The sequence below is a fragment of the Panthera leo genome, chromosome D4 (genome assembly GCF_018350215.1).
Source record: "Panthera leo isolate Ple1 chromosome D4, P.leo_Ple1_pat1.1, whole genome shotgun sequence".
Classification (NCBI taxonomy): Eukaryota; Metazoa; Chordata; class Mammalia; order Carnivora; family Felidae; genus Panthera; species Panthera leo.
In genome coordinates, this window is record NC_056691.1 from 68063176 (window position 1) to 68078697 (window position 15522).

The window sequence follows — 15522 nt, forward strand, 5'->3', positions numbered from 1 at the left end:
CTCTTTCCCTATGACTTTGCCAACCATGGTCTCTCTTTTCTAATCCTCTGACACACAGCCCTGTCTCTCCCAGCCTATGTCAGCCTGTAACCCACTCTGGTGATGGCCTTTCCAGTAAAGAAAAGCATCGCTGGGATATGTCTTCACTGGAGTACTTGGCAAGGAGAGAGCAGAAATCCTGGGAAGCTGAGGGGTTGCAAGGGTCTGTCAGATGCATAAGCAGCACTTGGCAATCTGAAGCTATGGTTTGGAAACTTCAGTTTGCAGAAGAATCTGCCAGGGATTTGGTGATAGTCCACAGTGGGACCCAGGATTCTGCAATCAGGAAGGTTGGTGGAATGTTCTCATTGCCGATGGTTAAAAGACAAGCACTCGCATTCCTGGGGCTTCTTTGCATCACTGAGCACATCCTTCCAGAGAGCCCATAGAAGGGTGGTTGGGCCCAGGGAGGGGAAGCCCAGTCACAGAGCTGCCAGGGTAAGAAGATTCTGACAAGCTCAGGAAAATCAAGGCCAGGGAGTGACAGCAAGAGGACAAGAGGTTCCTTAGTAGTTTATTTGTATAGAACTTGAGTGTTAGGTAGTTGTGGTGTTCTTTTTTTCTTGCAGGGCTCCCTGGTGTGTGTGTGTGTGTGTGTGTGTGTGTGTGTGTGTATAAGTCAGCTTCTTCTGGTATCCAACTGGGGATTTGATTCATTTAACTTGTTCAGCGTCAGTTGCAATAAACCAGGTGGTTTTGCATAGCTCATGCAAATCACTTTCTCCCCACACATGGCTACAGTCCCAGCTGCCAAAATGTTGTCATGTTCTTGTCTCCAGAGCCTTAATAATAAGAAAAAATAAGTCTGTAGCATGTATGTGCTCAACACTCTCCTTGGTTATCTCTGAGCCTGTGCGGTCACTGCTGGCTCTGTCAATGAGCCGGTTCAAGCCAGGAGAAGACGTATACAGATGCCAGTGGAGCTGAAGGGAAGTGCTTTGGCTCCCCGGGTCACAGATTTTGCTGACCTATTCAGAGCTTCCTTTATTAGAGCCAACAAAACCTTGGGTATGGAGGCTAAAATCCAAAATTCCAGTCCTGCCTTTGTATTACTGACTAGATTGGGGCTCCTCCTAATAGTGCCCTAGTGCCCTGATTCTTGGGGGAATTAGGTGAGACATCAATGTCAAGATTCCCAATTGGTTTTAGTTCATGGTGCAGAAATAGATAAAGCACACTGGGGGAAACATGAAATGTTACTTGTGACCAAAGATGATCTTTAGAGGGTTCTGGTCACCCCAGCTTCTGCCCATCAACCCTGTGGCTAAGGGATCAGTGTCTCATGGTAAAACTGACTGACTAAAGGTCACCCAAATTAGTGGTCCTCCAAGAAATGTATGTGGACCCATACACAGCCACGTGTCTTGCTTTGGCCAATGATATGGGAGAAGTGACATGCCACCTCCAAACAGGATCTTTAAGAGCCAGAGTATAACTCTGCCTTGCTCTTTCTCTTTAATACAGTGGCCAGCAATGCTACAGATCACCCTGGACACCGAAGTAAAGACTGTGTGGAGTAGAGCCACAGCCAACCCTCAGTAGCCATATAGTATGAACAAGGAATGAACTTCTTTTGTTTGAAGAGATTTGGGGGTCATTTGTTACTACAGCAAAACTTCTCCCATTCTGATGATGCCATGGCACACCTGATGAGACCCTTTGATCTCAAGAAAAGCTCTAATTAATTGGAGTGTGCCAGACAAATGTTAGCCACTCACTTATACAAGCACCAATGGAACATAAATAATTTTCTTGAGTTTCTATCAGCTTTGTCCTCTGGGGGTTCAGCTTTATCTCCAAGCTTATAAAGGGATGACTAAAAATTCCAGTTATCATATCCATACAAAAACAGGTCATCTCTTTCTATGTCTCTTTCATATAGAATTAAAAATTACCAGAAGCTCTGTTGAAGCTTCTATAGCATATAATGATAATGATAATGAAGAGCATGGGCTGCAGAGTCACAGAAATCTGAGTCCAAATACTGACTGGATGATCTTTCGGCAAGGGACTTAATCACTGTTTCTATATCTGTAAAATGCAAATAACAATAGGATCATTGCCAAAAATAAATGAGTACATACAAGGGTTTTGGACCAGTGCCTGGTACATAGAACATACTTTGTGCATGTTAGTAGTGGATATCTGTCATGTTCTTGCTCTCCCATCTTATGACTTTTCATAGTAATCTTCTAATATCATGAATCCCACCTTCATCTCCCTTGCAGCAAATTTATCCGTGGCCAACTTTCACCCACAATTATATAGGGAAGGGAATTCTGGGAAGCATAGTTCCAGCTTAGCCAGATAGACAGCTATCACGGGCTGGAAAGGTAGATCATGGCAGACTGTGCAGCCAGGCTAAGGATTTGGGTGGGGGCACAGAGTAAAGTCTTAGAAAATTGTTTTCTTTTTCTTCCCTCCTTCTCCTCCTCCTCCTCCTCCTCCTCCTCCTCCTCCTTTATATATAGAGAGAGTGCTCACAAGCGGGGAAGGAAGGCAGAGGGAGAGAGAGAGAATCTTAAGCAGGTTCCATTCTCAGGGCAAAGCCTGACATGGGCTTGATTCCACAACCCTGGGATTGTGATCTGAGGCAAAATAAGGAGTCAGATGCTCAACTGTTTTCTTTTTAAGTAGATATGGCTTGACTAGCTTTGCATTTAAAAAGACCTATTAGGTACCAGGGTGGATAATGATTGGTGGTGGGAGACAGGAAGCAGGAAGAACCAATTGTTGCAATATTTTGTAATTTCTAAGGTACTGCTTTAAATCCTGTGGAACAAGGTGAGATAAGAATGCACAAGCAAACAATTGCTAGAGTAAGTTTAGTCCTTTTTTTAATGTTTATTTATTTTTCAGAGAGAGGAGAGAGAGAGAGAGAGAGCAGGGGAGGGGCAGAGAGAGAGGGAGACACAGAATCTGAAGCAGGCTACGGCTTCCAGCTGTCAGTACAGAGCCTGACACAGGGCTAGAACTCACGAACCATGAGATCATGACCGAGGCCGAAGTGAGACGTTTAACCAACTGAGCCACCCCGGCGCCCCAGGGTAATTTTAGTTCTAATTGTCTGTAATGCAATATAAAAAATAAAATACAGGTACACACACCAGATTAAGAAACTTCTTTTTTTCCCCAATAGACATTCAGTCCATTCCATTAGTTTCCCAAAATGTGGTGTTGTTATTAATTTAATTCTGGATTTTTCCCATTAGACAATGTAAGTGTGTCAAATGATCAAAATAATTCACTCACATTTTCCTCCTCATGCACAGTGTAGATGTATGCTATGAAAGACAATGAATCCACTGAATTAGAACCAAAGAGCTTTCTGACTAAGCTTTAGATTTGTGTGTCAGTTTTAGTTCCAAAAAACGCATTAGGAAGTAAGAAAGAAGGAAACACTCACCTCGAGAAACAAGCCTCTGCACTAACCACCCAGGTATTCCCCTCTCTCTCCCAGCCTTCCTTGTGATTGCTGGGGCTTGGTGTTCAGTGCTGCCTGATGGGCTGTGAGCAGATGTGATGTGTCCCACATCTGGGCTGGGGCAGCGTGGAGCTGGGGTGCCTCCTTCAGTTTTTTATTTTTTTTTTTAATTTTTTTTTCAACGTTTATTTATTTTTGAGACAGAGAGAGACAGAGCATGAACAGGGGAGGGGCAGAGAGAGAGGAAGACACAGAATCTGAAGCAGGCTGCAGGCTCTGAGTGGTCAGCACAGAGCCTGACGCGGGGCTCGAACTCACGGGCCGTGAGATCATGACCTGAGCCGAAGTCGGATGCTTAACTGACCGAGCCACCCAGGCGCCCCAAGTTTTTTATTACCTACTGTGGTGACTTGAAGGCAACAGACAACAGAGCCACAAGATGAGGAGGGTTGTCTGACCAGGATGGGGCTTCATGTGAATAGAAAAATGGGCTTTTATTATGAAAAATAAATTGGGGACTTGTTACCTTGGCATGGCCTAGCATAGCCTGGCTAATACACCTGCCGAAGTCAGTGTCAGGTACTTTCACACCTATTCTCCTCAATGAGCCACCTCAATGAGCCTGTGACAAACATAGGGCATGGGAAGGAGCTTACCTATGTACACAGTTCGCACTGATGGAACTTGAACCAACAGGTATGGATCCAAAGCCCATGAGTTTTCTATCCGACCATACAATAGCACATCCTATTCCAACTACAGAATCTAAAGGATCTGGCCATGGGTGGACAAGAAGCATTGACTTCTTGAAGTATTGAGAGGGACACAAAGTTCTAGCTGGTCCAAGGTCCTCATCAGGTGTCTTGGGCTTTAGGTTTGCCCTTCTGACCTCTGCTTCAATTTCTTTTTCCTTTTAATTCTGGACGCAAAGTAGCACTGTGGTTAAGAGTATAGATTTTTGGAGCTCTGCCACTCACAAGCTGTGTGACCTTGACCAACATACTTCACCCCCACAAGCTTCAATTTCCTCATTAGCAAAAATGAGGATAAAAGCACTTATCTTATAGGGTGCTTACAAGGATTAAATGAGATGGTGTCTGCAAAGTGCTCAGTGTGGGGTCTGGCACATTGGAAATACTTGGTAAACGGCAGCGAATAAATGTGATGGCCCAAAGCAGCCGTTCATTTTAAGGTACAATAGATTATTTTTCCAACAAATGCTTTCTCCAGGAGCCAGCTGTATAAATAGCCTCAAGACACAATGGGACCACAGTCCTAACCTCAAAGGCAAGGGACATTTTGTCAGCTTGCTTCCCTCTCCTATGTGTAAATTCATGCCTACATTTTATTCCCATGACTAGTTGCTATTCTCCTAAAGAGTTCTCTGGATCTGGCATCAAGCAGCCTGTTCTAGAAGAGCAGAACTTCCTTTAGAATAGAGGTTCCATCATGAATCTTAGGAACCTCAAAATCAGTTCTTCACCTGCGAAGTAGGAATGCCAAATTCCACTCGATAGGGTTTATGGGACGACTCAAGAAAATCCCACCAGGGAAAACCTGTCACACTGTTCCCAGTACTGGGTATTTCATTAACTGAGCAGTACAAATCTCCTTGCCTCAGAAGGGAGGTACCCTGTAGACAACGGTGGAGGGCTCAGCTATGTCCTGAGGGGCACACATGCCTTTATTTTTTTGTTGTTGTTAGTGGTTTTTATTTAAAAAAATTTTAATGTTTATTTATTTTTGAGAGAGAGAGAAAGACAGAACATGAGCAGAGGAGGAACAGAAAGAGAGGGAAACACAGAATCCAAAGCAGACTCCAGGCTCTTAGCTGTCAGCACACAGCCCGATGCGGGGCTTGAATTCTAATACCATGAGATCATGTGAGATCATGACCTAAGCTGAAGTCTGACACTTAACTGATTAAGCCACCCAGGCACCCCCTTTTTTTTTTTTTAATTTATGTTTATTTATACTAGCATTTTTAAATTGTGATAAAAACACTCAACATGAGATCTATCCTCAAGTTTTTAGGTGCATAATTATAGTAACGCAAGCTACAGGCACAAGGCTATAAAGCAGATTCTAGAACTTGACCATCTTGAGTAAACCAATACCAACTCCCCATTTCCTCCTTTCCCAGCCCCTGGCAACCAGCACCCCACTTTCTGCTTCTATATGTTTGACTGTTTTATATGCCTCATACAAGTGATATCATACAGTACTCATCTTTCTGTGAATAGCTTCTTTCCCTTAGCATAATGCCTTCTAGTGTCATCCATGTTTTGAATATAGCAGAATTCCCTTGTTTTTTTTAAAGTTTATTTATTTATTTTTAAAAATACTCATTTATTTTGGGAGGGGGAGGGGCAGAGAGAGAGGGAGACAGAGATTCCAAAGCAGGCTCTGAGTTGTCAACGCAGAGCCCAGGGCAGGGCTCAAACTCACGAACTGTGAGATCATGACTTGAGCTGACGTTGGATGCGTAACCGACTGAGCCCCTCAGGTGCCCTTTATTTATTTATTTTGAGAGAGAGAGAGAGGGAACATGAGTGAGAGAGGGGCAGACAGAGGGAGAGAGAACCCCAAGCAGGCTCCACACTCAGCACGGAGCCGAAATCAAGAGTCAGACACTTTAACTGACTGTGCCATCCAGGCGCCCCGAAAAACAGCAGTAGAGATACTGAGATACATTTCAGACATTTTTAAGAGATGCATTGTTGTTTTTAATAAATCATAATGTATATCACTTTATACCTACTTTTTGCCCTTTGGATCTATCTTTCCACATCGGTATCTATAACCAACTACTATTTATTACAACAGCTGTATAGTGTTTCCTTATATAGATACAGCTTGGACTATAGCTGGTTTCCAGTTTTTTGCTATTACATGTAAAAATGTGACCCTCAGTGCTGAAATAATCACAAGGCAAAGCATTATTAGCTTGCTGGCTAATTTCTGTCCCCACTTCTGACTCCCTTGCTTGTCCCAACTATAAATAATTAAACGTTTTCCAGTTAAACCTAATTACATATTAATCATTCCTAAGTCAAAAGATCATTGCTGAGATTAATTATAACATAGACACTTGTTCACAAAAACTTGATCCTTATTTCATATCAGAAACAACACATTAATCTACAGACTGAACTTCATAGACCATAATGATCTTTTACAACAAACAGATGTCAAGCAAGTCTTCTCTGGCAAGGCAGCAATTACATTACTACTTAATAATCCAGACATGGGAAAATGAGTTCCAGAATAAGGGAATCTGCTTATGAAAGCAGTTTTTAAATTATGAGCAATGTTGCAAAGTGGACAAGAGATGGAGTCAGACAAAGTAAGGTTAACATTGGCATTGATCTTTATTTGCTGTGTTCTCTTGAGCAATTTACTTAACTTCTCTGAGCCCCAGCTTCCTTCTTTATAAGATACTTATTAACATCTACTGCAGGTGTTACCCCTCCTTGACTGCTAAGACACAGAAAACAGCTAGAGTGAAGGCCCTCTACCACTCAGAAGAAAATGTCTCTTGGTCCAATTCTATATTTGACATCTCAGGCCAACGGCATTCTTCATTAATAGAGTGGCCAAAGAATCTACATCCACACTGGGCCACTTTTGAGACTTAACTGGGGCACTATAAATAGTTAGCAGGGACACCAGGTGCAAACTTGAGCTCCCCCAGGCAGACTGGCAACCCTACTATTAACCAGATCATCACCAGTCTCCATGAAGCAAGTGGGAAAATCAGGTCATTTCATTTCAAAGTGGTCTCAGTTGTTCCCCACGTGATCAGGAAAAATTAATTCAATCACAGACTGAAGTGTGCACAAGGTTTATTTGGCCTTTATTCGGCCACAAGGTTTTATTGGGCCTTTGGTCCCATCTCTGGTTTTTTTTTCCTCTTTTTTTTAAAGTTTTATTCACTTTGAAAGGGTGGGGAGGGGCAGAGAGAGAGAGAGAGAGAGAGAGAGAATCCCAAGCAGGCTCCCACCTTCAGCACAGAGCCTAATGTGGGGCTGGAACCCATAAACCCTGAGATCATGACTTGAGCTGAAGAGTCAGACACTTAACTGACTGAGCCACCCAGACGCCCCTGGCACCATCTCTTTGAATCGTCAATTCTGTCTTCAGTCTTCTTGGAGCTAAGAAAACTTCTTTATTATGGGGAACCTATGAATCTTATTGTGCAAGTTTATATGATTTTGGTATAGTTTTCCATTTATTTGCCTTTTTAAAAAATTTATTATATGCCAAGTCTCAGTCTAAAATAATGGGAACTAGGGAGATGACTGAACCATAGTCTTTGCTTTTAAGAAACCCACAGTTAAGCCAGGGAGACTACCACAGAAGCCGTTCACAAAAATGTACCACATGAAAAATTCCAACATGGAGGTATGTGCAAAGCACTATGGGACACAGAGAGAACGGTGATTAATTCTTCCCTAGAAGGCATCTCAAATAACATTTTCTAAGTGAGGAAGTGTGGGGAGTCCCTTCTAGGTGCAAGTGTAAGAAAGTTGGAGTGTGGAATGTGTGAGGAACCACTCAAGATAGTGTGGCTGGAGGCTGCTGTGAAGGCAGATAGTGTGGAGGCGGGGAGAAGGGCTGGCCTGCAAATTCCTCTCTCTGGGTTTTCTACAACCTTCTTCAGCTGTGGGAATCTCAACTGAGAAGTGTTTCAGCTCCTGTTGCCTATTAACAAACTCCCAACGGCCCCAGAACTTCTCAGAAAGTTCCAACACATTGTCTTTGAACTTATTTAACAGGGATGCTACTCTCAATTTTTTAAAGTGTGTGTGTGTGTGTGTGTGTGTGTGAGAGAGAGAGAGAGAGAGAGAGAGACAGAGACAGAGACAGAGAGAGACAGAGACAGAGAGAAAGTGATGCCACATGCCCACTAAACGCTACCAGATTTTTGCCACCATTTTGTATCAAGACAGCTTTGTGGATACATGCCATATTCTGACCTTTAAGACACTGATAAGTGATTAATTTGTAGAAGAATGTTTCCTTGTAGCATTCAAAACTGGCCTTTCATATCAAGAACCAATGTGAGACTGAGCCTCATCTTATACTGAGTTTACATCCTTTTAAGAGATTTTCTGCTATCATTTCCGTAGGGTAGAAAAAAATCAATGTGATTCTAAATAATTCTGACCTCTTTATAAGGCAACAAATGTTGCGTTTGATTCCAAACAATCCCTGTGTTTAAAAAAAAAAAAAAAAAAGAAAGGCCAGTGAGAAGGATACGCAGTCTAGCCATATGGAGGTGTGATGACTCAAAGGCAGCTCCATCTCAGAGGGGCCTACTACTCACCAACAGGGGGAGCACTCTCACAGAGAGTAGAGCAGATGTGACCAGGTCATCAATTTGAGGGTGGAGGGAAAGGGTGTCCCAGAGTTTTGCAAATGGGCCTCCATTAAGTCTTTTGCTTGTAAGTGACAGAAACTCAATTCAAACTGGGCTCAAGAAAAGCAATTTTAAAGGATTTATTGAATTTCTTAGTAAAAAAAATCAGGGGGAGGACTGATTAGACATGCCTGAAGGATATTACTGAAAGGTATCTCTTTGTACTTCAGCTTTGCTTTCTTATTTGCTGGCTTCATTCTCAAGCAGGTCTTCTCATCATGCTGACAAAGTGGTTGCTCAATGCAAAATTGTTGCCCTGGTTCATGTCTTTAACAGCTCAGTAACCCTGGTGGAAAGAGAGGTTCTAGGATTGAGTTCCTCCCCTCACTGAACCAATGGGGGTCATGAGTCAATACCTGACCCAATCATCATGTACAGGGAGTGAAGTAGGCCGAGTGAGGTAACTTATTGTTATTATCCAGGCTGATCATCCTGGATCTTAGATGACGGAATTAAGGGGTCGGAAGCAGGGAACCCCATTTGGGCCCAGTAAGCTGAGAGATAGGGAACAGTGGTTCACCAGTGCTATGGCAATGTCTGTCTTCTTTCCCTAATCTGTTTTCTTCCTAGATACACATTCTAATTAATGTTTCCAGCCTCCTTCACAGAGGACACAGGGTGTGTCCATGCGACTGAGTTCTAGCTAATCGAAAGTGAGAAGTAATAGGTTATCAAAACCACCCAGCCAACTTTGGAAGCCTTGAAATGAAGATGGTGGATGTACAGAATGGAAGGAGCCTGGTCCCTAAATCTCTACTGCTTAGAGGAAAGCTGCACACCAAATGGGAACACCCATTGTGGATATTCTATCATGTATAAAACACTATGTTTAGGGATTTGTGTGTTACAACATCTCACACTAACTAACAAAGATGCAAATATCAAAAAGAAGGGGGGGATCTGTAAACTGAACAGACAAAAATAGCTCATGCCTACTACAAAGCTTCTTTGTGTTCAGTGCTGGAAATTTCAGCCTGATGGTTTTAATCAGTCAGTAACCACAGCTAAGGAGTCCGAAGACATGGGTTCAAGGCCTGACTCTGCTACTTATAGCTGTCTGACCGTGGACCTGTCACTTCTCTCTACCCCTTGGGTTCTTCATCTGTAAAATGGCAGATGTAAAGTGGTGGTGCAGTATCTGCTTGACTGCCTAGCTGTGGGATTCAAGTACAACTAAGTGAGTTAAAGTGGCAGTTAAAGTAGACTATAAAGTACTGGGCTAGCCTGTAAACCAACTGAAAAATATGCTAACCCCGTTGTTTAGAGTGAAGCACTAATGAATCCATTGGGCCTCACAGGAAAATTTTTTTTTTCCCATCCAGAACCATAAAGAATAGCACCAGGAAGAAAAAGCTTGAGTAAGAAAAAAACCTGAGTCGGATTTACCTCCTGTCCTAGGGAGAGAGACCAGCACTGCAGTGGCCAGGTCTATAGGGCAAGTGTGAAGCTTCCCTCCTTCCTCCCTTCCTTCTTTCCTCTTCACTGTCACTCAGATCCAATCCACTGATCAGAAGAGTGCTTGTTTATGTGTTCCAAAGCTGGCCAGTCCTCAGGTCTCTTCCCCTCTCTCTTGGACCAGTAAAATCCAGACCAGCCCAACTTCTTCGGGGCTGCTCAGGGATCCTTCCAAAATTCAGTTGTGCCATTTCTCCGGGCCCAGAAACCCATTTTGAATTCTGAATCCAAGACACATGAAGCCCCTTTCGGCTTGGCTCACTATCAGCTCTCAGCCTACCCTTTCTAGTCTTATCTCCAGTTCGGGTTGGACAGACCTTCTCTCCACACCCTGGTTATTCCAGCTATCTTCAAGCCTTTCTCTGGCTGGGAGTATGGAGGGGCAGGAGGCAAATGCAGAGGTTGACTGGGAGTGCTTCTAGAGAAGTAGGAACTGGAAAGCTGGGGCTGGGAGGTCAGCAGGCAGTGCAGTGGCGAAGAGAAGGAAGAAGAGCTGAGGGAAAGGAAAAAAAGCAGGGGAGTTTCAGGAAGACCAGTGTTGAGGGTGGGACTATTGAGGGTGGGAAGGAGCTGCAAGGCAGAAAAAAAGTAAGAAGATGTTGGTGTGGGGGAAGAAGCAGACAAGGGAAACAACACAGACCAGAAGGAAAAAGAAAGTGACAAGAGGGAGGGGATGGGTCCTTGGCGTCAAATGCCGCAGGGAGGTCAGAGGGACAGGAGAGACAAGGAGGAAGTCTCTGGGTTTGGACGGGAGAGAGCCACAGAGTCTTTTGGTGGAACAGCTGGGGTGGGAACCAGTCTGTGGTAGATTCGGGGATGAGGAGGAGGTGAGGAAAAGGAGGCAGTGACAGGAGCCAAGCTTTTGGAGAAGAAAGGCTTGAAGTAACCTGAGCCAGCTCCCTAAAAGGTAACCCAGTCTGCTTGGCCACTGGTGGTGGGGAGTCGCTCTCGGAGTCACCTACACAGATTTCTGTGGTCACACCTGTTCCCACCACCGCTTGAAAGCAACCGAACAACAGGTGCTGAAATCCCACCTACTTCTGAGCTCCCCACTCACTCACCTGGCTCGTAAATACCTCCCATCCTGTGCTCCTCGAGGCCACACCCCACAGCCTGCTAACAAAGGAGCCGTGCCCAGGGTTGACCATGGACAGGATGCACGCTGAGCACAAGAGTCAAGGGAATTAAAACACGATTCCTCTAAGTAAGCGGCGGGTGACCTTCGGCAAGGCACCTCCCAGCCTCTGTTGCTTCCTGTGTCGAATGACAACAGTTCTTACTCTACGGGGCAGATGTGAGGATCAAATCAGAAACCAGATGTTAAACCTCAAGGGAAACTGTAAAGCTTTCCAAGAGAGTTCATTGTTACCGGTGTCCTGATGGTGGAAATGCACATTTGCTTAGAGCTTGTCAAGCATGTCGTCCTGCATTCCCCTCTTTCCCTCAGAACTCACGTCAGAGGCATCAAAAATCCTGCCGGCTCGACCTTGCAAACATACCAGCAATCTCACCAGCTCTCCACTATCACTATAGCCAAACTGGGATCGGTGCTCTCTTGGAAAGCTGTAAGAGCTGTGCACTTGGTCTCAGGCCTTACACTCCTGCCCTCCTACCCTCCTTCTTCTCTTCAGAGCAGCTGGAGTAGCCCTTTTGCAAGTGCACCCACGTCACATCATCCTCCCCTCAAAACCCTCTGGTGGCTTCTCGCTGTGTGTACAAAACAGTCCAAAGTCCCTGCCATGCCCTGCGTGGCTCCCCATGCCCTGCCTCCCAACATCCAGCAGCTTCTGGCTGTGCCCTGAGCACACGACGCTTGCCTGTGCCCACTTCAGGGCTTCTGCTCTGAGCTATGACTCATTCCCTCATTTAATTCAGGTCTTTGCTCAAACGGCACCTCACTGGGGAGGTCTCCTGACTATTCTCTCTCACAGGGCCCCCTCCCAGCACCCAGGCCTAACCCCACTTCCGATCTCATTCTTTATTCCCTTACCTGGTGTATGTGCCTTTGCAGAACACTGAACTCATGTTCCTGTGGGTTTGTTTGCCACCCATCTCCCACCCGCCCCCAGTCAGTTGCAGGTGCTGTTAGGATAAGGGCTTGTCTCTGTCTTGTGATCCTCAACACCTAGAACAGTGTCTATTGGTCATAGGCCCTTAATGCATATCTGTTGAACGAAGGAAAGAATGAATGAATGCTCTTCCCATGTCCATCTCTGTCAGCAGCGTCCTGAATTCTATCCAGCCCACTTCACACAGACCAGCATATCCAAACAGATGGCTTCTGCTAAGCCCCTCGCACTGGCAATCTTGACTCCTCGAAAGGAAAGGGAAAGAGCACGTTGCTTTATTTGATCCATGGAACAGTTTTTAGGAATATCAGTTTAACCTTCTGAGTGGCAGTGAATGGTGTGATCTCTGACTTACTCTCTTTTTCTTTTTTAGGACTTTACTTTTTAGAGCAGTTTTAGAGCAAAAGCAAGAGGAAGGTGCAGAGCTCTCCCATCTTTCCCTGGCCCCTCCACATGCATCACCTCCACCATCATAAACAGCCCCTGCCAAAGTGGTACATTCGTCACCATCAATGAACTTAGGCTGGCACATCATATTCACCCAAAGTCCGCAGTTCACATTAGGATTCATTCTTGGTGGTGTACATCCTGTGAGTTTGGACAGATGCGTCGTGACATGTATCTACCATGATGGCATCACACACAGCATTTCTGCTGCCCTAAAAAGCCTGCGATCCACGTATTCTTCCCCCTCTTCCACTGGACCCCTGGCAACCACCGGTCTTTTGATCGTCTCCATAGTTTTGCCTTCTCTATTCTAGTAAGAAGTGGAACCATTCTTGTTGCACAACATTCCAACAACACAGTTATATAGATAGTAAGTAAAAAGCTCCTTCCCTTCTCCCACACTCTTCCCATCCTGCTTCCCACCACCCCCCCCCCCAAACTACTATGGATGGTTTGATGTGTTTCTTTCAGGACCTTTTCTATGTATTGACACACACATAAATCTCCCTTTCTAAAAATGGTATCGCATTGTGCATTATGCTGTAATTTACTCTTTTACTTAGCAATACATCCTATGGATCTTTCCATGTCAGTTCATCTAGGTCGCCTGCATCCTTTTTAGTGGCTGCCTGGTATTCCTTGGTATAGATATAATTGTACTTTATTTAATGTTCTGTGAAGCAAATAGGCCAGCTCCTATTTTTGCCTATTACAAAACTACTACAACAAACGTCCATGGATATACAACATAGTACACATATATATTTCTGTAGAAGAGATACGTAAAAGACAAAAGGACATTCTCAATGATATGCATGAACGTTTAAAAATAGAAATAAGTATACCATAGAATAATCTTTTATTAAGAGAACAATAACATCATTTCCCAAAGACTGAACATAAAATAGGATAGGGGAGAAGGAATTAACATTTAATAAGGGCCCATGGAATTTCTGACCACTCTAAAGGGTGGGTATTATCGCTGTCTGATGAAACAGGAAACCAAGGCTCAGAGAGGGGACATGGCATGCCCAGAGTCCCCCAACTACTGGCAGGCAGAGCTGAGACCCACGCTCAGTGCTGTTATGAAGCCCATCGTTTCTCCAGCACACTGTGGGGCTTTCTCTTCACCTTCCTTTCCCTGCTCAAGAGAAAGGAACAAATTTTGCTTGTGAAACTTGCTGATCTGCAAGCACACATTCCCATGTCACTGGCTGTCTCACCTAGAAACCGGCCTCCTGCTTTATTGCTCATCGGGAAACCAAAGGACCATCCAAAGGGGGTGTGCCTTCCCAGAAAATCCCCTCCAGGTCCTTCCCCAGGAGAAAGGAGAAAGGCTCTTTTGTGAGGCTGTCTCCACGTAGGGGACCTCTTCACCACTGTCCCCGCTTAAACTGGTCTGCGCCTGAGGCTTCTTGCGGCTCCGCCCAGACCTGGAGAGGGTGTGGCGAGGAGGAAACAGATCGCTCACTATCCGTGTAGCGAAAGGAAGCACTTTCTTGGTAACAAAGGAGGCTCCAAGATGTCTTGATAGGTTTGCTCTCAAAAGAAAGCCAGAAAAGTCAAGGGGGCCAAACATGCACCCATCAAGACATCCACCGTCGGGAGTCCGGAGTCCGAGGACAAGAGTAGTGTAAAGGGGAAAGCTGAGAAGTGGCTGAATATTCAGAATCGGAGGTCATGAGTCAGAGGGTCCCAGCATGACGAGGCTGGAGGGAGCTTGGAAGGTCTGCCAGTCTGGCTGCTCAGCCAAAGCGTGGGCATCTCCTGCTGCCTTCCTGCCAAGAGTCAGGCCTCCCTGCTCTTGCTCTGCTCACTTCCAGGGAGCACATCACTGCCCCAAACACAAGGTCCACCTGTGAACGTCTCTGCCTGTCAGAGTGCTTCCTTCCAGTATTTGGAAACCCAGCCACCCCTTTCCTTCCACCCACTGGTCCTAGGTCCACTCCCCCGAGACCCCAGAGAACAAGTCCAGTCCTGCTTCCCAGAGACGGCCCTTCCAGCCCTGAGAAATGCCCAAATTCCCCAGCGGCTGTGAAACCTTCACAGCAGGTCTGAAGGGGGCTGCAGGATAGAAGCTTTCTCTTCTTAACAAACAGGTCTAGCCTTTCTGGTTAGGAGAGCTGTCTGGACAAAGAAAACCAATCCCGCTTGTCTTTTGAATCTGCAGCCGGATGGGAAGGTAACAATAGCCCCGGGAGAAGTGGGGGGAGGACCTGACTCTTCACATCTTAATGAAGGTGTGAACTTTGAAGCTTTATTATGAACACTTGAAAGCCTACCCCTGGTTAAGCTCCTTTCAGCTGCTCACAGTCACCCTGGATAATGAGGCCGCAGCTGTGTGGGAAGCGCTGGGGCAGGAGAAGGGGAGGCCCAGGGTTATCCGGAGGCAGGAGCCTGGCCGGTCCTGGCAGAAAAGCCACCCTTGGCTGCAGGCTCTGCCTCGTGACCAGGCCCTGGTGGCTTTCAGGGACCGGGAACTCGCTATGTGAGCCCAAGGGGAGCAGTAACCCTATTAAGAAGAAGAGAAAGGCCTGAAGAGCCCTGTTAAAAACAAAAACAAAAACAAAAAAAAAACTTCCTAGGTCATGAACATAATGACTCACACCTAGATGGTATCTTACATCATCACACCATCTTGATTCACACAAAAGCCTCTGTGAGGC